Here is a 20384-nt window from a genome sequence, read left to right as displayed (position 1 = left end):
TATATGATAGACCCATATTTTTTCTCCCATCCCTCAAGGGACTTTGCCAATACTTTTTTTTTTTTCAAGTTGATAGAACAGCAGGTATTATTATTCTTATTTTACAGATAAGACAAATAAGATTATGAGCATCGAAGTGCCTTGCCACTACACCCAACCTAGTTTGCACCTAGGCAGGGGGCAAACAAATGGTCTGGAGGGGTAGTCACACAACCCAGCTGGGCAGAATAAAGACAAAAGTCTAAAAGCCAGGGGTCACAGTGGACTGGAGTCAGGATGTGGTTCAAAAGTCCAGGTTATCAGGCCTTAAGGATCAGGATACCAGGAAGGAAAACAGGCAACACAAATCTGTTTCAGAGAACCTAGAAGGGGCCCTCAGCACAGGTGGAGACCACAGCATGTGAAGAGAGCACAACTGTATTTCCAGTCAAGAGCAAGTTGGCAGTTTATACCTAAAAGCCAATTAAGAATAATACCCGTTCTAAAATAGGGGTAAGTGTAGAACATTAGAGCACACAAAAAAATTTATCGATCTTTTAATTCACTGATATATAATAGTAGCCTAAGTACAACTGACAGGTATACCCTCTCAAGGGTACACTTTCCTCTCTTAGCTTTCCTTGATCATTTGTAATCCACCTACTTTGAATTTTGTATGTGCTGGTTTCTAAATTTGGATTCCATTTCCTTAATTGTTGGTTCAGTTTTTCAGTTGTAGCGCGAAAACCAGGAATGAGGCTGCAGGCCTCCAGGAATGTTCCGCGAAGTTAGAACAGGCTGAGACTAAGGATCTGTAGTTTCCGGAAGCAGGTTTTATTTGCTATGGCCATAGGGCTCAGCCGAGTAGCCTCTGAAAGTCTGAGCCCCGAACAAAAGGCAACCTTAGCTTTTATAGACTCTTTGACATGTTAAAGACAAGGTAAATAATTGGCTAATTTAAGTTGAGAATGGCCCAGAGCTGAACCTTGAGGGGCCCCCACCCCAGGAATGTCTTCTCTTGCCTATGTGCATCTTCACCCGTTCCTGAAGGCTAGGGGAGGGGGTTTCTATACCAGGAAATGTGCCTTATCTCACTTGCCTGCAAGGAGAGGGGGTTTGGGGATTTTCCACAGAGAGCACAACTAAACCAGAAAGACGGGAAGGCCTGCCTGCTACATAGTCACAAAAATATTGTCTCATTGTCTTCCTTCTCTTATAATAATTCTCTCATTTTGTTTTTTTTCTCTCTTTTAATGCTTCTTCTTTCAATTGCAGTTTGGTAAAATACTCATTTTCATTTACTGCTAAGAGTTTACGTAGCTTCGTTGGTGTGGGGCAGTAGCCAGGCCTGCAGCTGCTCCACCTTCCCAGGATCTTCCTTTGGCTTCTCTAAATCCTGGGCCAGATGCATATTTAACTCTGTGATGACGGGCACCAGCTTCTTCTGCAGGATACCCACATTATCGAAGTCGGAGGTGATGAGAGACTGTCATGGGTTCCAGGAGAACATCCTCATGGGTTCCAGTTCATGCTCGTAGGCTCCAGTATGTCTTTGCTCTCCTATACTTTACATCCATCTTCCCTTCCTGACTGCCTGCCCTGCAGACTTGAATCCTACAGTCTGCAGAAGCCTCCAGTCTACTGCTTTCTAGCTCTAGGTTTGTTTTTTTTTAATTTTTTAAATTAATTTTAAATTAAAAAAATATGACAACAAAGAAACACATTCTTAATATATAATCATTCCGTTCTACATATATAATCAGTAATTCACAATATCATCACATAGTTGCATATTCATCATCATGCTGATTTCTTAGAACATTTGCATCAATTCAGAAAAAAAAATAAAAGATAACATAAAAAGAAATAAAATGAAAACAGAAAAAATTTATACATACCATACCCCTTACCCCTCCCTTTCATTGATCACTAGCATTTCAAACTAAATTTATTTTGACATTTGTTCCCCTTATTATTTAATTTTATTCCATATGTTCTACTCATCTGTTGACAAGGTAGATAAAAGGAGCATCAGACACAAGGTTTTCACAATCACACAGTCACATTGTGAAAGCTATATCATTATACAATCATCATCAAGAAATATGGCTACTGGAACACAGCTCTACATTTTCAGGTAGTTCCCTCCAGCCTCTCCATTACATCTTGAATAACAAAGTGATACCTACTTAATGCGTAAGAATAACCTCCAGGATAATCTCTCGACTCTGTTTGGAATCTCTCAGCCATTGACACTTTGTCTCATTTCACTCTTCCCCCTTTTGGTCGAGAAGGTTTTCTCAATCCCTTGATGCTAAATCTCAGCTCAATCTAGGGTTTTTCTCAAAACCTTGATGCTGAGTCTCAGCTCAGTTTAGGATTTGTGTCCCACGTTGCCAGGAAGGTGCACACCCCTGGGATTCATGTCCCACATACACAGGGGGAGGGTGGTGAGTTTGCTTGCTGTGTTGACTGGAGAGAGAGGCCACATCTGAGCAACAAAAGATGTTCTCTTGGGGGTGACTTTTAGGCCTAATTTTAAGTAGGCGTAACCTATCCTTTGTGGGGTTAAGTTTCATATGAACAAACCCCAAGACTGGGGGCTCAGCCTATAGCTTTGGTTGTTCACACTGCTTGTGAGAATATCAAGAATTCAACTAGCGGGGGTTGAATTTTCCCCCGTTTTCACCATTCCCCGAAGGGGACTTTGCAAATACTTTTCCACTCACTGATCAAATCACTCTGGGATTCATCGGGGCATCACTCTAGCTCCAGGTTTTTTAAGGGCCATGGACCTTGGTAACCAGACTGCTGTATCCTGGAAGCTGGTTCAATCCAGGCTGAATATCTCCGTGATCATGGGGGTGTTGGCCCCTCTTGCCTTCTCCTCTGTGGCCAAGTCAAAGGCAGAATCATTCCTATTTTTTTCCTCTTTGTCCTCCTCAGGGCCAGGTGGCTCCTGCTTCACAGGTGGCAGGACTGAGTCTACTCTCTTTCTGGGGCAGCCAAGCAGCAATTCAGGAGAAGTCAGGATGGCTGGGCCTGGTGTCCAGTCTTCCTGGTTATCTGCCTTCTCTTGCTTCACCTGCAGTCGGGCTTCTGTGAAAGCTGGGGCAGGGCCAGGCACTGGCACAGGATTGCCCACACCCTCCCGTAAGAATACAAGGTTGGTGCAAGGTGGGGGCAACACGAAACCACCTTCTTTCTGCTTCATTGGAGCCCAAGCATGGCTTGGTCGAGCTGTGGGCTTGACCAAGGGGCACTTAAGGGTGGGGCCCAAATGGAATCTGTGGGCAGGGCTGGATCTCCTGCCATGAGGGTAGGGTGGGGGCAACTCTGCCTCATCGTCAGACCCTGCCCTGTCACTGGGTAGCTGCCGCTTCTGCTGCAGATAATACTTTTTGATTATCTGCTTAATATATCCTAAGATGTATCCAGGCATTACATTAAGCTATACAGAATTAAAAGCCCTCATTCTTATTCTGGATTCCCTGTGTTGCAATTGTTCAACTGACCTGTGCAGATAGAGTTGAGTTAGATTATATGCTACAGAAAATTTAGGTTCTGGACAAAATAAACCTTTCTTCTTTGGTCTCAAAGAGTAGGTGCGGTTCTAAAATATAGACAATATCTTCTTTACCCCTGTTTTCTGAATTACCTTAATCCTGACCTGATCGGACTTGTTCTTATCTCTAAATACCAGGTTATACATATATAAAACAGTCTCTCAAAACCCAGATATAAAATTACCACTCTGGACTAAATGTGTTTGCTATAAGAGTTTACAATCTAGGCCCCTATTTTCTTATAAGCATTTTCTAAATGAGACCATACAACAATTGTTCTTTCATTTCTAGCTTATTTTGCCTCAACAAATGCCTCAACAGGGTCATTCACATTGTTGCATGTCTCACAACTTCAATACTTATTGTGGTAGCACAATATTTGATCATACATATACACCATTGTGTGCATCCTTCAGCCACTTGCATTCATTAGGCATCATGTATAATGCCCCAAGTCCACAGTCTGTCAACACTCAATTTTAAATAATTTCACTGTTCCCAAGAGAAAGATAACCAATAAACACAACCTTACCAAATAGGAAATCTAAACCTCCCCCTATCTCTTGTAGTTAGAACTCACTTTTTATATAGAGATGTGATTCACATACCATAAAATTTACCTTTTTAAGATCAGTGTTTTCTAGTATATTGACAAAGTTGTGCAACCATCACCACTATCTAATTCCAGAACATTTTTATCACCGCCCCCCAAAATAAACTCTATGCCCATTAACAGTCACTTCCCATTGCCTGTGCTTCCCCCCCATCCTTGGAGTGCAGTGAGGGTGAGGATAGCCTTTTGTTCCTCCCAGAGGTTTAAGTGTGCCACTAACAAGGTTCAATGTGGGAAAAGTTTGGGATTAGGATCAGGCTCACCTGGGTTTAAATTTTGATTCTGCTTCTCTAACTTCAGATTCTATATAATTCTAGTTTTCCAGGTTTATCATGAAAAGCAAATCAAAATCATACGTAAGGATGCCTAACTAATTTGTAGCATTCAATATGTTATTTCCCTCTTCTCGATTCCTAAGTTTTCTTGAAAAGTTTGTATAAATACAGTTTTTTTAAAACACCATAGAATCTTAGGGTTGACAGGGACCTTTATACAAATGATCATCATGCTTTCTGAATATATCAAAGTTCATATCAGGCTTGTTCACTTGATTTATTCAGTAAGTTTTAATTGATCACCTACTTTGTTTTAAGCTCTTTTCTCTGTATATCTTTTACAAATCAGTATGGTAGATGACAGAGACACAATGCACAGAGTCTTTACATGACTTTTACTTCACTTACCCTCACTTCCCTCATTTGATTCATTTACTTACTTAATTATGTGCCAGACTCTATGCTAAAGTTTTTGGGATGCAAAGATTAAAAACAATATGATCCCTGTAAATTAGTCTGTTGTTATGGCAGTAAAGTAGCCAAGAAGTTATAGTATCATACAGGAGGGGCTATGACAGATGCATAAATTGGTGTTATGGGAGCCTGCAGGAAAGCTCTTCCTAGTCCTCTTGGGGAAGTCAGGGAGGGAGGAGCAAGAGGGGAAAAGAACCTGAGGCAGACTGTGCAGCAGGCACAAAGGCTTGGAAAAGAATGTAGTGTTACTAGAGCTCTGCTTACACCAGAGCCAAGCTGTACTCCAGGTTCAGAGTCTTGCCATGGAAAAGAATTCAAGGATGAGAAAGCAAGTAGCAGTAAGCAGTGAAGTTTATTGAAAGGTTAGTACACACAAGAGTGCATGTGTACTCAAGAGAGAGATGTGTGCTAAGTGGCATGGGTTTAGTTTGTGTTATAGGGAGATTTTGCTGACAGTGTTTTTCCATTTTGACCTTTGAATGCCAGGTGTTTTCTTTGTTTCAAGGAAAGATAACGATGGGTGCTTGTGGTGTCCTGTCATATAAAAGTTTATATGACACTTTTAGGCACATACTTTAACAATCTTTATGACCCCAGACTTTCTGTTATTAACTAAGAGTTCATTTTGGGCCCATGATATTATAAGCTTTATGGTTTTGGGGCTTAGAGAAAGTTTTTGTTTTAGCGAGTTTACAATTATACGTTAACTTCAGATACGAAATCACAGACTAAGCCTCAATGCCCTTTTTTGTCCTGCCTTAGTAGGTCTTTAAGGAAGTTTGGTATCCAGTGAAATAATGGGAGACAATGACTGGATAAGCTAGCTAGCAGTACCTAATTTACAAAGAGTCTGTTAGGCTGGACTGAGATTTGATGTCATTTTTTGATGGAGAAGACAGCACAATTTGTAGTTAAAAATCAACATCTGTGTTGACTTTATTCTTCTTACTCTATGTCTAGCTTAAAAAAATCCTTTACTTTGTCTTTAGCATTTCCTCCAAATATCTGCTATTTTGGACTTTTGCCTTCTTGATTCTATTGATCTAGGATCCTCCTACTTAAATGTTGTTTTTGGTTGCTTGCCCATCTGTTTGGAGATTATGACCTTTTAGTTCATGGAGAATTCTTTCTGTGGTTATATACTTTCTCTGGAAGGGGCCATCTCCTGTTGGATTCAGGGCTTAGTTACTAATAGGAAAGATTCATTGGGCTGGCTGAGACCTAGTAGAGGGGGAGCTATTGGAGAGGGCCAGGTAAATGGAACACAGCCCCTGAACCAGAGGTGTTGTCCTCTGGTGCTTTTGACGATGCGTAGACATAACTTCTTATGTGCTCTCCCATAGTCACTAATTGACCTGGCTCCAAGGCTGTGCCTTAGTTCTCTCTTGCCTTGCCTTAGGGTTTAAAGAGTGGCCCAGCAGCAGGAGGCCATCTTCCATTTACACAGTCATTTATCCCCTCAAGAGACAACCTAAGCTGGCCCTTCATATGTGAAAGAATGTGGTTAAAGTTCCAGAGGTCTTTTATGTATGACTTTTTTCTGGGGTTTTTTCCTGTGTAATGAATCATTGAAGAACCTGGCATTGAAAAGATGGGTTAGAGGTAGGAAAGGAAAGTATGAGAGCTGTTTTCAAATATTTGAAGGATTGTTGAAATGCATTAGACAAAGTACCAGATTTTTGGTTTCAAGATTTGGTGCTGCCACTTATTAGCTTTGTTTTTTTGATGTGAATTCCTTTCAGCCTAAAATAATTCTGTGATCCAGTCACTGTAACAGACAATGACTGTATCGATTACATCTGAATTCTTAAGGTGGCTTGAGTGGTAACATTTTAGTTTAGCTGCTGGTGAATTGAAATTATAATAGAAGCATTATTATACTCAGCATTGAATGAGTTTTAATAAGCCATCTCTTTGCCTTAAATTATCTGTTTTACAGACTAATTTTTTCAATAGAATTTCCTTGAGTGTATCAAATGTTTCATTCCTTGTTATTGCAATCTCTAGGGACATGTCTATTATAGTCTCTAAGGAGACTAAACTGTCTTAATTACATCTAATGTTTTGATTTGGTTTGATTCTGTAGATAAGATTAAAAGCAACTTATTTAAAACTATATGACTATTCTTTATATAATCAAGTTTATGGCAACTTAGAAAGTTTTTCTCATATCACATTAGGATTACTATCATCTCAGATAATTTTTAAAGTTGAGATATATTATATATTCACATACCATATAATCATCCAAAGTGTACAGTCAGTGGTTGACAGTATCATCATTTAGCTGTGCATTCATCATCACAGTTGAGTTTTGAGCATTTTCATGACTACAAAAAACAACAATAAACATAAAAAATAAATGTAAAAAAGAACACCCAAAACATCCATACCCCCATTCCTCCCTATTGTTTATTTATTTTTTGTCTGTCTTTTTCTTACTTATCTGTCCATACACTGGATAAAGGGAATGTCAGTCATAAGGTTTTCTTGATCACATGAACACATCTTAAAAGCTCTATAGTTGTTCAGTCACCTTCAAGAGTAAAGGCTATTGGGTTACAGTTCAACAGTTTCAGATATTTCCTACTAGCTATTCTAATACACCAAAAATTTAAAAGGGATCTCTATATACTGTATAAGAATAACTTCCAGAATGACCTCGTGACTCTATTTGAAATCTCTCAGCCACTAAAACTTTATTTTATTTCATTTCTCTTCCCCCTTTTGGTCAGAAAGCCTTTTTTGTTTCCTCATTGCCATGGCCAGACTCATGCCTGGGAGTCATGTCCCATGTTGCCAGGGAGATTTACAGCTCTGGGAGTCATGTCCCATGTAGAGGGAAAGGAGGCCAGTAAATTCCTCTGTGGAGTTGGCTTAGAGAGAGAGGCCAAATATCTCAGATAATTTTGCTTATGGACTAGCATATAGGGTGATTAACATCTATTAGAGCAAATCGTTTATGATACTATTAAATTTTTACTTCCCTCCCCCATTTTTTGCTTAATTGTCTTTGGATATCATTGGTTTGTATTTTCTGTTCATTTATTCATTTCCATAGTACATGTCATGACTTGCCCCTTTGGAACCAGTGGTTTCTTGAATTTGACTCTTTCCTAAATATCTGCTTCCTAGTGAGTAAGTGTTGGTAATGATTTGTGGTGTATAACTTTTAGTGTTAGATGTCATATTTCAATAGAAATATTGGAAAGTTTAATTTCATCCAGAGGAAGGTGAAGGTACTGAGATAGTGAAGAGTCTTTAAAAGATATAAAGGATAGCCAAAGGTGTTGAGGATGTAGAAAAGATGGCTAACCTGTAGGAAATATGACCAAAGGGAAACAGGCTCATTTTCTTCCTACCTAGAGAACTGAGACCTGTTGATGGGGACTAGGCATATCAGTAGGAAGGACAGCAGGAAGATTTATAGGAAGATAATTTTGGATCAATATGAGGAAAAACATTTTGTCTTTGATATTCAATGAAATGTGGTTCTTGGAGAAAGTAAAGAATGGTTCTGTGATGGTTAATTTTACATGTAAGCTTGGCTGGTTTGTATTGTCCAGTCGTTTGGTCAAAACTGGCCTGGTTATTGGCATCTACAGTGAGTTGACTTAAAGTAAAGGAGATTTCTCTCAAAAAATGTGGTTTGACCTTGTGTCTGATGCTCCTTTTATCTACCTTGTCAACAGACGAATAGAACATATGGGATAAAAATAAATAATAGGGGGAACAAATGTTAAAATAAATTTAGTTTGGAATGCTAGTGATCAATGAAAGGGAGGGGTAAGGGGTATGATATGTATAATTTTTTTTCTTTTTTTGTTTTATTTCTTTTTCTGTTGTCTTTTTATTTCTTTTTCTGAATTGATGCAAATGTTCTAAGAAATGATCATGATGATGAATATGCAACTATGTGATGATATTGTGAATTACTGATTATATATGTAGAACGGAATGATCATATGTTAAGGACGTTTGTGTTTCTTTCTTGGCATATATTTTTTAAAAATTTAAAAATTAATAAAAAAATTTTTAAAAATGTGGTTTGAGCTCATCCAGAGAGAGCTTAAGAACAAGAACTGAGGATTCCGGAGATCAGAAGAATTTCTGCCTCCAAAATGTCAATACCATCTTTACTAGAATTTCCAGCCTTCCAACCTGCCCTACAAAATTCAGACTTATCAGCTACTGCAGTTGCTTGAGCCAGTTCCTTACAATAAATATCTTTGGATGTGTGTGTAATATATTTTTTGGTTCTGTTTCTCTGGAGAACCCTAATACAGGCTTCCTGACACTGGAAAATTCTAAACAGTATCTGTGTCAGCATCTGTCAGATCTTCTGTGAAAGAAATTGTACCCTGTACTCGATATCCCTTGGTGTTCTTTTCCAACTCCTGGATTCTGTGGTTGCATCTTTATTCATGATGCAGTGATGTGGTTATTACTTATCCATTCTAGGTTTTGCTTTAGTGATGTTTGATTGGTTCATATTCTTGAGCATACCTATAGCCCAGAAGGCTATAACATAGGGGATAAAAACTGCCTTATATTAAAATTTTTCTGTAGATCATTCACAAAGTAGATATATACCACACTAACATACATACTGATGTGTATGCATGTATATTTTGTATTATGGAGAGTTATTCTTATTTAGTTTTGTTCTCTATTCCTACTGTTATAAATTATTACACCATATGCTATAGAGATTTATGAGTCTTGTAAAAATGTTTTTATTTTTAACATTTATATATTGAATAGTTTTTTTTTTTTTTTTTTTTTAAAGGAAAGACAGAGAGAAGGAAGGAAGGAAGGAAGAAAGGGAAACATTTTTAAACATTTTCTTGTTTTTTTATTGTATTCTGTTTCTCCGTTTTTGTTACATGGGCTGGGGCCGGGAATCGAACCAAGGTCCTCCGGCATAGCAGGCAAGCACTTTGCCCGCTGAGCCACCGCGGCCCGCCCTTGAATAGTTTTTTTAAAAGTACAACTCTATTAAGTCTTCAAGACAGAACCAACGAAGAGCCTTTGTGGAAGTAGGAATTAAAAATTGATGATTTTACTGTGAGATTATTTGAGAAAGGTCTATAAATAAAATGGTACGGACATTCAATTAAGTGTCTAAGATATTTAAGAATACTAAGTGGGAGTACTATTGTCATTTTGGAAAATTGCGTTTTCAGACTCACAAATTGGATTGTTGAGTGTAGTATTAGTGGTTTCAAATGGCATCACAATTCATGACAGTTCTGATCTGGAATAAAGATGTAGAGGCAAAATGAAACCCATTTTCCTAAAGAACTGAAGTTATATGAAATGATTAAATCTGATTTACAATAAAGCATTAAATACAAACCACTAAGAGTTCAAAAATACTTTAAGATCCCATGGAAGAAGATTTAGTGCATTAGTATTCAAACAATTTTCTCATTGTGGGTGAAATGCTTTTAAATTGATACATGTTGTCACACCAATAAATTAACAAAATAGAGGAAGTTATGTATCTTCTCTTTGAGATGAACCCATCCTTCAATCGTATTTCAGAATAGACTTTCTTCTGAAGTGCTGAGCCTCTGTTTAGGTGTTGGGTCTTTTTTTTCGAAGGCATTGGAGAAATCTGTTTTCTAGGATTTACCTAAGCTCAATATGCATGCTTTGATATGGTATTGTGAAAAAGCAAATCATCATGCTGGGAGAATTTTACTGTGAGAAAGATAAAAGTTCTATAGGATTTTCAAAAATTTTTAATATATTTCATGTAAGAAGCCCAAAGCATCCATGATTATGGCTGATTGCATCTCTCTTCCATGAACTCCTATGCAGACCATCCCATAGGTATTAGAGAATATGTGCTGTGTCTTTAAGTTCACTGGGGAGCAAGGTAAAACCTTGGCAGTCTAGGAGTGAGAACAGATTCTCTGACTTTGCTAAGAACAAATCTTCATCTTCCATAGGATAGTATTTTATTCTAACTCTGGTCCAAATAATGTGCAATGTAAATGGTAATTTTTTGTAACATGTTTTTTTTTTTTTTGCGTGGGCAGGCACTGGGAATCGAACCCAGGTCTCTGGCATGGCAGGTGAGAACTCTGCCTGCTGAGCCACCATGACCTGCCTGTAAATGATAATTTTTAATGTTGGGAAATAATTTTAAGTGTTTGGATATCTGACTCAAATACTGAACAAATAAGTCACTTTATCTCTGAGCGTTGTAGTATTCAATTGCTAAATGAATTTATGATAATTGACTTTCTGTTGAGAATACACAATATTTTTCTTTTTTTCCCTTAATAATAAAATATCTTTATGCATTATGCTGGCTTGAAACTGTTTTGTTCCCCAGAAAAGCCTTGTATTTTTAATCCTAATCCACCCTTGTAGGGCAGACCCATTGTTTGAGTAGGATTAGATTATTTCCATGGAGATGTGGCCCTGCCCATTTATGGTGGGCCTTAATTAGTTTACTGGAGTCCTTAAAAGAGCTCACAGAGAGAGAAAGAGCTCTTTCTGTGAGAGATCTGTACAGAGAACAGAGAGACAGAGACATTTGGAAATACTTGGAGAGCTGACATAGAAAGCGACAAGAATCAGAAGGTGAAAGTAATGTAATACTAGAGCAAAGGACCAGGAGATGCCATCCTTGTGCCTTTCCAGCTGACAGAGAAACCCAAACATGATTGGCCTTTCTTGAGTGAAGGTATTCTCTTGTTAATGCCTTAATTTGGACATTTCTATGCCTTAGAACTGTAAACTTGTAACTTAATAAATGCCCTTTGTAAAAGTCAACCCATATCTGGTATGTTGCATTCTGGCTGCCTTAGAAAACCGAAACAGCATCTTTCTCAAAGTACTATTAATTATACTGACCATGGAGCAATCATTTTTGAAGTATTTAAATCATTATGTCTTCTTCAATACCCAGTTGGAGTGTGGAATAGCTTTTTTTCTTTTCATTTTGCTTCTTCCTTTTTTTTTATTGCCTCTGTGTCTCTGTATAAAGTATATAAGGAACCCAATGCAGAGCTCCTTACTTTGTAAGCTTATTTGTAAAGTGCCAATGGATTGAGACTGCAGCCATATAAGTGGTCATTATCGCTATCATTCATAATAACTAAAAATTGAATTATCTGAATGTCAATTACCTGAATTATCTGAATGTCAGTTTTCAGCACTTCAACTTTTTTTGGAGTTCCTTTTTTTTTTTTTATACATCTGTGGGCCTTGTCTACCACTTCAACTGCTATTTGTTCACTTGTTTGTATAAATAGATTACTCCTTCTCTTCCTTTTCCTTCCCTCCTTTCTTTCTCCCTTCTATAAGTATCGAATACCTATTGTGCTGGTTTGAAAGGATGTATGTCTCCTAGAAAAGCCATGTTTTAATCTAAATCCCATTTCATAAAGGCAGAATAGTCCCTATTCAATACTGTATGTTTGAAACTGTAATCAGATCATCTCCCTGGAGATGTGATTTAATCAAGAGTGGTTGTTAAACTGGATTAGGTGACGACATGTCTCCACCCATTTGAGTGGGTCTTGATTGGTTTACTGGAGTCCTATAAAAGAGGAAACATTTTGGAGAATGAGAGATTCAGAGAGAGCAGAAAATGCTGCAGCACCATGAAGCAGAGAGTCCATCAGCCAGCGCTTTGGAGATGAAGAAGGAAAATGCCTCCCACGGAGCTTCATGAAACAGGAAGCCAGAAGAAGAAGCTAGCAGATGACGCCGTGTTTGCCATGTACCCTTCCAGATGAGAGAGGAGCCCTGACCGTGTTCACCATATGCCCTTCCATCCAAAAGAGAAACTGTAACTGTGTTCGCCATTTGCCTTCTCACTAGAGAAAAATCCTGAACTTCATCGGCCTTCTTGAACCGAGGTATCTTTCCCTGGATGCCTTTGGTTGTCCATTTGTATAGACTTGTTTTAATTGGGACATTTTCTTGGCCTTAGAACTGTAAACTAGCAACTTATTAAATTCCCCTTTTTAAAAGCCATTCTGTTTCTGGTATATTGCATTCTGGCAGCTAGCAAACTAGAACACCTTTGATGTGCGTTGTGATAACTCTAAAGATACAATGATGAATTAATTACACTTTAATTAATTCCTTAATTCCTTGTGTCTTCGAGGAGATTTGCATAAGTGTTTATGATAGAGCATGATAAATGTAATATATTCTTTGCTATATATAAAATACTACAAAGTATGGGGGGAGGAAAATAAGAGAATTGGAAATTTACTGGTAAGATGGACATAAGATAGAATATTCATTAATTTTTATTAATAAATTTATTAATGAACATTTATTAATTTCTTGTAGTTGTCTATGTTGTTTGATCTGTGTGAATTTCAGGCATTGATTTTTTGGTTCAGTGTGGTGGAACTTACAGTCAGCCAGGTGTTGAAAGAATGATCTTTCTATAGCTTTAAAAGATTTCCTATGGTAGATTTTTTGGTTTCCAGAGGCTTAGCTGGAAATATTTTGTTGCTCATGATTTCTTGCCTCTGAATTATTGTTTTAACATTTCCCAAGGATTCTAACATACTTACTAGAAAGTCATGATGGTTAGAATCTGTGTCATATTGAGTATCTTCCTCAACTTCTCTATTTGTTTTTATTTTTTGTCTTTGTTTTTCAACTTCTCTATTTGTAATATTTTATTTACATGGTTTACTTTTAGTTTAAATAAGAATCTTAACATTTAATATTTGTTACAAAATTTTCATTCATCTTGTATAGCCATATTTGTGATATTCAGTTATTTATTCAATAAATATTAAGTAAAGTACCTATCATGTTGCAGGCATTGTAGTGACTTGGGGGTCACGAGGTATGTTTTTTTTTCTTTTTTGGTGAAATGACTTCTAGACTAAGACCTGAAGGTTTAGTAAAAATTTTCTGGATGAAAGGTGGAGTAATGGGGCAAGGTGATTCAAACAGAGGATTAACATGTGCAAAAGCCTGACCTCAGAGACTTGGAAATGGAAAGGATCTTAGAAACTAAAAGAATTAAAGGGACTTAGAGTATGAGGTGGGAAGTAGATAAAGATAAGACTAGAGACCATATCATACGTATCATACTGGGCTGTGTAAGCCATGTTATAGAATGGTGACTTTAATTCAAGGTAATAAGGAGTCATTGAAGGATTTTAAGTAGGGGAGTGATATGACCAGATATGCATTTTAGAAAGTAATTTTGGGTGCAGTTTGGAGAATGTACTGGAGAGAGCTAGAGGTAAAGAAATCAGTTAATTGGAGACTGGTGTTGTAATCCAGGTAAGAAATATTAGCTGTAGACTAGGGAAATGGCCATAGATATAATGTAGCTAAAACTTTAAGTGAAGGCTTAAATTAATTGAACATGGTAGCCCTATGTGTGGATTTTCTGTCTTGATGAAAACCTTTTAGATTTTACACTGTTATAGAACAAATGTCTTATAACATTTAAAAAATCATGTTACTAATGTAGTAGTAGCTAATACTATAAAGTATGCCAGACTCTTCTAAGTACTTTGCATTTATTAATTCATTTACATTTTACTACAATCTTTTGAAGGAACAACTAATGTTATTCCACTTGGACAGTTGAGAAAATGGACATAGTAAGTGAGTATGCCAGTTTGGTGTCAGAATCAGTGATCTTTACCACTACATTATATTGGTTATTCTCTGCTCCGCTCCCGCCCCTCCCCGCCCCAATCCTAGAAGTCTGGGGAAGAAGGCATGAGCTCTCCTCTCCAACTCTCTCCTCCTGTTCTTCCTCCCTTCTGAAGAGAAGTAGATTAATTTCAGAAATATTTAAAAGTAGAAGCAGGATTTATGGATTTAGGGAGAGGAAAGAATCTAGAATAATACCTTCTTTTTTCTGCAACTGAATGGTACACTTTATTTTTTGGCATTTTAAGTAAAATATAGTCATTGTGAAGCCTGTGCTTGTACAGTAAGTTTCATAAACCCATTTAAAATAAAGGCAAAAACTTTTCAAGTTTTGAATTTCAGGAAAATATGAAAATACAAATGATTTTACAGTTAATATATGAAAATCTTAACACCAGAAATGGATATCTTGGTTAGCTTATCCATAGGCATATTAAATAAAATATAATCATTGTAAAGCTTGTGTTTGTGCAGTAAGTTTCATAAATCAATTTAAAATCAAGGTGAACCAGGAAAAAATCTAGAGATACAGATAACAGAGTTTCTTGAATTCTAAATATTAAACCCTAACTTAATTATCACTTGATTAGCTATCAAAACTGTGAATATTTTCAAAATATCAAGTAGAAAGTTATTAGGAACATCAACTTTACTATAGTAATGACCTATGTTACTGAATGTTTTCAAGTTTTTTTGTTTCAGGAAAATATAAAGATACAAATGTTTTTACAATTAACATGAAGATTTTATCTTTTATGATAATCATAACATTTAAAATGTATTTTATCTAGTATTACTATAGCTACTTGTGCTTTCTTTTGGTTACAACTTACATAGAACATCTATTTATATCCTTTTACTTTCAATCTGTTTATGTCCTTGGGTCTGAGATAAGTCTTTTGTGTGCAACATATAAATTAGAATAACTCTTAAATTTATGGTTTGACCACTTTAGTGCATGGTAGGACCATTCACTGAAATAGGGAACCCAGGAGGAGGAGGAGGAGGAGGAGGAGGAGGAAAGGGATGAGGAGGAAGAGTAAGTTCCATGCCAGGGTTGAAGGTAGAGGAACAAGGGGAGATAATTATTACAGTTTTAAATAAGTTGAATTTGAGTCACCTGTGGGTCATTGTAGATATGTTGTATGTATGGGTTTGAAGGCTAAGAAGCATCACTGATATGTAGATTTGGGAATCCTCATTACATAATCTAGATAGAGCAACAAATATTTTTATTAGTATATGAAATAACAATCTTTAATTTAAAAATAATTAACATTCTATTTAAAGATACAAAAGTAGTCTGTTCATTTGTAAAATCAGAAGAACCCACAACTACAGGTGTATGATAAGTCAGTGGAAGAATGAGTGGTTTTATTTTAGCAGGGTTCCACATGAGGTACTGCAATTATATATGTGTAAGTGCTTGTAAATTTCAAAAATGAGAGAAGAGAAGGTGTATTAATTTTTTAAGTTGCTGGACTGCAATATACCAGAAATGGAATGGCTTTTATAAAGGGAATTTAATTAAGTTATAAGTTTACCGTTCTAATGCCAAGAAAATTTCCAAATTAAGGCACCAGCAAGAGGTTACCTTCACTCAAGAAGGGCTAATGCCATCTAAAACACCTCTGTCAGCTGGGTAGGTAAGTGGCTGGCATCTGCTGGTCCCTTGCTCCTGGGCTGTCTTGATTTCAGACTCTGCTTCCTGTGAAGGTTCCTCACTTAGTGTCTGTGGGCCTTTACTTAGCCCCTCCAGAACACAGCTCTGGGTTCTGGCTTACTTAGCATCTCATGGGAAGGCACATGGCAATGTCTGATGGGCCCTGCATCTCCAAACATCTGGGTCTTGTATTGGCTCTGTAGCACTTGTTATTCAAGCATCTGCATCTGCTCTTCCAAACATCTGTGTCTGCATCTGCAGCTGAGGTTTCTCCAAAATGTTTCCCCTTTTAAAGGACTCCTGCAAACTAATCAAGGCTCACCTTGAATGGGTGGAGTTACATCTCCATCTAATCAAAAGGTCACACCCACAATTGGGCGTGCCACAATGCCAGGACTTAATCTGATCAAAAGTTTCAGCCCTACAATACTGAATCAGGATTAAAAGAAACAGCTGCCCCCACAAGAATGAATCAGGATTAAAACATGGCTTTTCTGAGGTACATAACGACTTCAAATGGGCACAGATAGTTATGGCATATTTAACTGACTTGGAGTGAAAGATGTCTGCCTATGAGTGTACGTTTACTCAATAGGGTGAAACTTTCATTCCTAAAGAAAAATTGCTCATTACTGCTTGGAGTAATTTAAATTACTACTGGAGAAGCACTGATGTATATGATCTTCATTGGGATTATGGTATAATTCTTGTGCAAGAAAGTTGCTGTACAAAATGACTATAATGACTTTCATTGTTATATCCTGAAAATGGGCAAATGTGTATCCTGAAAATGGGCAGAAGGGAATTTTTAAGATCTGTATGTATAAAGAAAACCAAAGTAAACTTGTATTTGAAGAATTGCAGAGCCGTAAGATGGAATGGAATGCATGTGGTATATATAGTTACATCCTCATAGCTTCTGCATTGGTAGAGTATAAAGTGAACATGAAAATACATATTGATAGTACATAGTGCTTTGCAGTTTTCTCTGTTATTGAGTGGGTTGTTACTATGCCCAGGAATGTTTCCAGATATTTAAAAATGAGCATGTATAGTGTAAAAAATAATGTATGCCCAGATAAATAAGATCAAGGAGGGTGACATGACAGAATTGAGAAACGTATCTCGATGCTTATAGCATGTTTCATAAATAGTAAATAATGAATGAAGTTTGTGAAAAGTCATCTAAGCTTTTGAAATTTGAATCAAGACTGAGTTTGATTTCCTCTTCTAGTCTAATTTATTAATTATGCAATTCTTAGAATATCTTTGATGATTTTTCTATTTCCTGTTCTTAATTATTGACTCTAGAATCTACAGTTAATGAACTCTAAAATGCAGAATGAAGTCATTTTGATTAATGGAGGTTTTTAAGTTTTGTCTAGAAATATAGCTTCTTAATTTATTTTCACTTGCATTTAAAATGTATTAATTGAATGTAAAAGATACTACCATATTTTGAGTGGTGAAAAATTATCAAATTAGCTATTACAGTTCTCTCTGTTAGCTCTGTACTAGACATGTTTTGGGGCTCTCATCCTCCACATTTTCTTCTAAATGAATATTTCTGTCCCACAGCCTCTGCTGCACCATATCCGAATACCTTTCACTACTAGCTTCTCACTCTACAAAGTCTCATTAGGCAAGCATCTAATTGGCACATAGACTTTCTGGTAATTTGTGACCTGTGTTGCTTCGTTCATAAAGGTGAAATGAACTCTCATTTGTATAACACTTGACTGTCAGTACCTTAGAACCCTCCTATTTGCTACCATTTCTCTAAGTTCACTAATATTGGCTCTGAGGTTATGTCTGCAACTTTCTTTGGCAACTAGTTTGTCGTGCCTGGAGTGGCTATGTCCTTTTTCTCTCTTGCCTTATCTATCTGCAGCTTACTTCTTACTTTGTGTGTTTTGTACATTCTGTTTGCTGGAAAAGGAAACAAAGCAGGAGTTAACTCACAACGTTTTTAGGATGTGATAATATATATAGCTTATTATTATTTCATTCTTTTATGGTTTGTTATATTCTTACGAAGTGCCTACCTTTGCATTTAGTCTGGCATCACAAGTAATCCACTAATAAAAACATTATGGAACGAATTATTGTTACAAAGCTATCTCCCTGTCAGGCATTAATTTGTAAAATGCTCTAGTAATAATATTCAGTTTCTGATGATGTTCATCCAGGTATTTATGGGATAAAATGGAAAGCAAGAAGAGTTTGGGGTTGACTTTGGTACTTTTTAAAGTTTTGCTTGAGTAAGTACTGCTGGGATCTGTTTGGTTGTGGTAGCTTAGATGCAGCACCTTATATTAATTTCAGCATTCCTGTGTACTGGTGGTCAGGTATCATGATTCTCATTTTACAATTTAGGAGATTGAAGGGCAAAGGTTGAATAACCTGCTCAGAAACACTGTGTGTTCAGTAGCATAGTAGGAATGGGATCTGAGTATTATTTTACCCATGGGATCATACTTCTCTGAGTCTCTCTGATTATGTAGTTTCAATTAATACTGCCTCAGTCTATTTATGTTCTTGGTCACTTACTGTTAATCAAGGAATGGGATTGAATGATAGTGAGTTGTATAAAAATGGTTATTTATTTAAAATTATACTGTGTGGTACATTCTAGTTTGGTTGTTTTTCATAAATTTGTCAAAATAGTATAGTATGATAGAATTCTTCAAATAAAAAGAAGATTCTAGGCTTATTTAATTTCTGTTGTATGTGTGTGTGACAAAGATCGGTCATGCCATCTCCCCATCTCTTCATCTCCCTAACCCCTGGCAACCAGTAATTTGTTCTCCATCTTTTAAGTTTTATCATTTCAAGAATGTTGTATACGTGCACCTTGTTATTTTTTCCTTTCATATATATGGTTTCTGAAAATAAAAACAACCACATGAAAAAGGGCAAAGGATTCCTAAGTTTTACCTGTGCTTTATTAGGTGTTCTCAAGTTCTTACTAGAAAGGTGAAGTTATCTCTTTTATTTCTTTAGGTACATTTTTTCCCTTTGATATAAATTGTAGTTTTCATATTCTAAAATACTGAATAAATCTGCATAGATGACCTATTCAAAATGCTTGTAGTTTAGTTCTCATCTCAGAGAGACCTTTTATGTTTATTCAAACTAAAGTAGCTCCAAATTACTCCTAATCTCATTGTCCTCTTATTTTCATCATAGAACTTGGATATTTTCTTGTTTATTTATTTCTCCATATCTCCTTCTTCATCCTCTTGGAATATAAGCTCCGTAAGAGTAGAGAACTTATTTATGTTCTTCACTTTGTATTTCTGATGCCTAGAGTGATACCAATATATAAAAAGTTGTTATTGAATTAATTGCATATCATAGAATTGAAAAGGGTCTGAAAACATATCTTCTAAGCCTGTGTTTGATAATAAATGTTAATCTTTTATGGTGCTCTAAGTATGCCTGAGTTTTGGTGTATAGTACTGAATTGTTTAGAATAATTTTAGTATTATTTAGCCAACCAATGTCTTGTTTGGAACATTAAATCCCAGGGAGGTAGAACAATTCTTTCATGCCCCATTCAGAGTTGTGTGTAGTCATCCGGTAGTCTTTTATGAATTGATAAAACCCTGGAATATCTGTTTCTTGCTTTAGTTTATAGCATTGCTGTTAAGAGTTTGGTTTGAGAGTAGATTTCCTGGGTTTGAAACCTATTTTTATCATTTATTAAGTGTGTGTGGCTTTGTGCAAATTATGTAAACTCTTTTTTGTTTTGGTTTCTTATTCTGTAAAATGAAGGAAATAATGGGACCTATTTTAAAGAGTTGTTATAAGAATTGAAACATTATCCCCAATGTACTTAGACCAGTTTCTGGCATATAAAATATATTTAAAAAATGTTGGCTATTCAGTATGAGAGGGTATTTTAGTTTCCTAGGCTGCTTCAACAAATACCATGAAATGGCTTGGTTTAAACAATGAGATAGGAATTTATTTTTTTATAGTTTTGAGGCCAGGAAAATGTGCAAATCAAGGCATTATCAAAGCAATGCTTTCTTCTTGAAAACCAGCTGCCAGCAATTCTTGGCTCCTTTACCACATGGCAAGGCACACAGGACATCTCCTGGTCTTTTCTATTCTCTTCTGGGTTTCGTTGATTTTGTCTTCTTGCTTGT

General features: G+C 36.5%; 1 protein-coding gene and 1 pseudogene across 16 annotated transcripts in view; one reads left to right on the top strand and one right to left on the bottom strand.

Annotated features, from left to right (window-relative positions):
- Positions 1-20384, top strand: part of STK33 (serine/threonine kinase 33) — a 401742-nt gene that overhangs the window by 8170 nt on the left and 373188 nt on the right. The window lies entirely within an intron of this gene.
- LOC143645225 (methyl-CpG-binding domain protein 1 pseudogene) lies at positions 1292-3421 on the bottom strand (annotated as a pseudogene).

The sequence above is a fragment of the Tamandua tetradactyla genome, chromosome 8, assembly GCF_023851605.1.
Source record: "Tamandua tetradactyla isolate mTamTet1 chromosome 8, mTamTet1.pri, whole genome shotgun sequence".
NCBI classification, from domain to species: domain Eukaryota; kingdom Metazoa; phylum Chordata; class Mammalia; order Pilosa; family Myrmecophagidae; genus Tamandua; species Tamandua tetradactyla.
Note: the sequence above shows the minus strand (reverse complement) of the source record. Positions and strands in the feature narration are given on the sequence as shown.